Source organism: Sciurus carolinensis, chromosome 2 (genome assembly GCF_902686445.1).
Source record: "Sciurus carolinensis chromosome 2, mSciCar1.2, whole genome shotgun sequence".
NCBI lineage: Eukaryota > Metazoa > Chordata > Mammalia > Rodentia > Sciuridae > Sciurus > Sciurus carolinensis.
Genome location: NC_062214.1, coordinates 132574191 through 132578895, shown reverse-complemented (window position 1 = coordinate 132578895; position 4705 = coordinate 132574191). Strand labels below are relative to the sequence as shown.

General features: G+C 37.8%; 2 non-coding genes across 2 annotated transcripts; one reads left to right on the top strand and one right to left on the bottom strand.

Annotated features, from left to right (window-relative positions):
• Window positions 1–2212: 2212 nt before the first annotated feature.
• Window positions 2213–2286, top strand: Trnam-cau (transfer RNA methionine (anticodon CAU)). Its single transcript has one exon. It is a non-coding gene; the product is annotated as a tRNA-Met (tRNA).
• A 902-nt stretch (window positions 2287–3188) lies between these two features.
• On the bottom strand, window positions 3189–3262 carry Trnav-uac (transfer RNA valine (anticodon UAC)). The gene has a single exon. It is a non-coding gene; the product is annotated as a tRNA-Val (tRNA).
• Between the last annotated feature and the right edge of the window lie 1443 nt (window positions 3263–4705).

Genomic DNA, 4705 nt, shown 5'->3' with positions numbered 1-4705 from the left:
CTAAGTTGCTGAGGCTGGCTTTGAACTTGAGATCCTCCTGCCTCAGCCTCCTGAGCTGGGATTAGAGGAGTGGGCCACTGCACCTGGCATGGGTTAATTGATTTTTGAAAAAGATGCCCAAACAGCCCAATGGGGGAAATAGTCTTTTTAGTAATTGGTCTAGGACAATTGGGTATTCTCTTGCAAAAATGGCAAAGCTGTACTCCTACCACACATCACATACACAGGTTAAATCAAAAAGGATCACAGACCTAATTATGGAGCTAAAACTGTGTCGCTTTTAGGAGATGACAAAGGAATAGTTCATTGATTTCTTTGGTTCAGCCCCAAAAGACAGTGCTAAAATAAAAATGTAATAAACTTGACTTCATCAATATTAAAAACACTTGTACTTTAATGGATACCCCCAAGAAAGGTAAGAAACAAACCTACAGACTGAAAGAAAATACTTGCAAATCTTAACATTTGAAAAAAGCCTCATATATTATATCTTAAGAACTTATAAATGTAGGGAAGGAAAAACTTTTTTCACTCTACTTTCCAGGTTCTCTGACTGAGGCCTTCTAAATGACACTGAAAAAGGACAGATTCAGACAAAAATAAACAGAAATTTATCTAGGTATGTATCGCGAGCAGTGAATAAGAGAGGAATCAAGTTTGGTTCCAACAAGTGGATTTTATTCACGCAATGCACACTCAACTTAACATTCCTAATAATAACAAGTCACAAATACATTGAAGATTCACTCCCTTGTTCACCTAGAGTCCAATCCCCATGGACTTACTCAATGCAACGTCTCTCAGCCAAGAAGTCAGTCAGCAAGACCGAGGGGATTCTTCTCAGCCGTAGCCTCTCTCAGCTCCTCGGATGTCTTCGGATGTCCTCGGGTGTCTGATAAGCCCGAGGCTGGGTGGCGGTCGTCACTGCAAGAGAGGTGTTCAGTCGTCTGGCCTCGGTGACAATGGTTGATCAGCAATCAGTGATAGTGTGGACAGCAGCCGGGGCAGTCAAGAAACAGAGCAATGTGGTGTCCTCTGGTCACGATGCTGTGACAGTTTGCTCCAAAATCCCAGGGGTTTAAGTAGTGATTTTCAGCCCAGTCATGCCCTGGTCTTCATTGATAAAGACCAGAACACGACTATACTAGGAGCCCCCACTCAAATCATAGATGAAGGTTCATATCGGCATCGTTCAGGAGTGTCTTCCTGCCACACAGCATGTTTGTCACCAGGCACCTTTATTTTAGTTTTACAAGTCCAGGTAAATACCAAATACAGCTTATCATTACTACATAACCACAACTATAGCAATTCCTATTATTTCCTTGTCTCATTACAGTGTGCTTTACACATACACATGGGGACACTCAGATGAGTTTTTCAAAGGGATGGTTAAAAGTGGGCTTATATAGCATTCTTTATTTTCTCACATAGCATCTTACTAAACAAAAAAATTTTAAAGAAGTAAAATGAACAAATAAACAAAGGAAAAGAGCTCTAGGGTGTCAAATTGTGAGAAGCCAAACACATAGGGACATTAATGTAGATAAGGCACGTTTAGCAACGTTTATAATGTAGATTTCACCAGTACTGTCTCTGGGCTCTTCAGGGTCTACGTTCCTTCTGGTGATTACATTTCTTTTCTGGTAGGGAGAGAAGGAGGCCACCTTTAACAAATTTATGTGCTTCTTTCAGGCAAATAAGAAGGCAGAGAGCTTTTCTTGCATTTATTTTTCTCAATTTGCCTTTCAGTTGAGAATACTTCTCTTACCTAAGTACCATGTGACACATTTTGCTAACCTTCAAACTCAACAGTAAAAAAATAAACAACTCACTGGACATGGTGACACAAGCAGTTCCAGTTAATTGGGAAGTTGAGGCAGTAAAGGAGTTTGAGACCAGCCTGGGCAATGGGGTCTCAGGGAAAAAAAAAAAAAGGACAAGTAACCCAAATAAAAAATGGACAAAGGGTTTGAATGAACATTTCTTTAAAGAAGATACACAAATGATCAATAGATATATAAAAGAATTCTCAATAGGCTATAGAGAAATGCAAAACTTCAGAACCACGGAAGTTACCATAGGACATATAGCCACTAAAAAATAGAGATTAAAAAAAATCATGAAAAATAACAAGTGTCGGTGAAGATGTGGAGGAATCAGAACCCTTATGTATTACTAATTTTATATATTTAAAAACGGTACAGGGGGCTGGGGATATAGCTCAGTTGGTAGAGTGCTTGCCTCATAAGCACAAGGCCCTGGGTTCAATCCCCAGCACCACAAAATAAATAAATAAATAAATAAAAACGGTACAGATTCTTTGGGAAACAGAGTCTTCAGCAGTTTCTTAAGGTATTAATCGTAGAATTAACATACAATTCAAATTCTACTCCCAGAAATATGTCTAAAAGAAATGAAAGTAAATATTTATAGAGAGACTTGTACACAAATACTTAAAACAACAATAGTTATAGCCCCAAAGTGCAAACAACTCAGTTGTCCATTAACTGGTAAATAAGTAACAAAATTAAGTATACCCATAGGATGGAGTACTATTTAAAAATTAGACAGTATGAAGTGCTGGGGCTGGGGTTGTGGCTCAGTGGTAGAGTGCTTGCTTAGCATGTGTGAGGCACTGGGTTCGATCCTCAGCACCACATATAAATAAATGAATAAAATAAAGGTCTATAGACATCTAAAAAAAACTTAAAAAAAAAAAAAGAAAGTATGAAGTGCTGATCCATACTAAAATATCCATGAGTCTCAAAATCATATCAGGGAAAGAAAAAAGTTACAGAATAATGCATATTTTATGATTCTATTTATATGAAATGTCTAGAATAGGACTATCTACACAGACAGGAAGTGATTAGTGGGTCCCTAGGGATAATAAGAGAAGATAGGATTGATTGCTAATGGGCCCCAAATTTTTTTGGTGGGGAGGGGTGATCAAAATGCAGGAAAATTATATTATGGTGGACGGGGGGTGTAGTTCAGTGGTGGAGCACTTGCCTGGTACATTCAGGGTTCTGGGGACAATCCCCAGAATTGCAATGAAACAAAACAAATAAATACCTCCCCCACCAACAACAAAAGCAACCTCCATTATATTGTAATTTTTGCATAAATCCATAACTATGATAAGTACCATTGTGCTGTATACCAAACATGGATGAATTTTTTTTTTGGGGTGCTGGGGATCGAACCCAGGGCCTTGTGCTTGTAAGGCAAGCACTCTACCAACTGAGCTATCTCCCCAGCCCCCAACATGGATGAATTTTATGGCATGTAAATTACACCTCAATAAATCTTTTAAAACTTGTTTACAACTTTTATCTTTTTGGGTGAGAGTTTTTTCTGGAAAATAAATCATGTCAATGAAGATAGAGGAATAATGAAGTGATTTTTGTTTTTTGTTTTTGTTTTTTTGGGGGGTACCAAGGATTGAACTCAGGACACTTGCCCACTGAGCCACATCCCCAGCCCTATTCTGTATTTTATTTAGAGACAGAGTCTCACTGAGTTGCTTAGTTCCTCACTTTTGCTGAGGCTGGCTTTGAACTCACGATCCTGCCTCAGCCTCCTGAGCCACTGGGATTACAGACGTGTGCCACCATGCCCAGCAATAATGAAGTTTTGACAGCAGAATAGTGAAGTCATATTTATGTAGACAGTAACTTAATGGTGTATATGGTTTCAGCTTTTGAAACAAATATATTTACTTTCCATCACAAACCTATCAGATAGTGAAAACTGATGAAAGAATTTAATGGTATGTGATAGAGTGAATGAATGGCTATTCCAGATTAAACATTTGGAGATGACTTTTATAAAAAGGTGATATGGAACCTGTGATATGAATGATTACGAGGAGCTAGTTTGTTAATAGGGAGGTGGGACTGGATGGAGGAATGGGAAGAGCATTTCAGCAAAGACACTAGCTGGTGCAGATGGAACCTCTCTCTAGTTAACATCAGAGACCTTGTCTAAATTCCCAATTTCTTAGGTGGCTAGGTGGCTAGTGAGGTGGCTAGCTCTCTAGGCATTAAAACAACACATTTCTCTACTTTGTTAGTGCTAAAGAAACTTAGAATTTTCAGCCTTTCTTTTGTTAATTTTAACTTAAAAAATCTTTGAGATATAATTCGCAGACCATAAAATTCACCGGTGTTTGATGTTCAATTCAGTGATGGTATATTTACAGACTTATAAAATTACAACAATCAAATAGCAGAAAATTTTGATAATTTCAAAATAAACCTTGCAAATAATGTGGCTACTTTTTTTGCTGCCCTCCTTTTTTTTTCTTTCCATTTCTCTCTCACCAACCAACAGTGGGTGAAACCTTCTTCACTCTTTCACCTTGGCCCACTGACCAATAGATGCCAACAACTATTTAACAGCCTTGTTGCTGTTTGAGAATGTTTGATTATCTGACTCATCCATTCTTTCTTTCTTTGTGATTTTCCTTCTTTCCTTCACTTCTGAACTTATTCTCTGGTTGGCAGCATCATTTTTAATTGTATTGGGAAAAATTTAAAGCATGATACCAGGAATCAATGTGAGTTTTACTATTTTAAGACTTCAGGTAAGTCTTTTAAGAAAAAATCTATTTGGGGACTGAAAGGATAGAAGCACATAATTGATATCAAAACAGAGATAAGAGACTAAAATGAATGCAGATATACTTGATCCTTTTAAG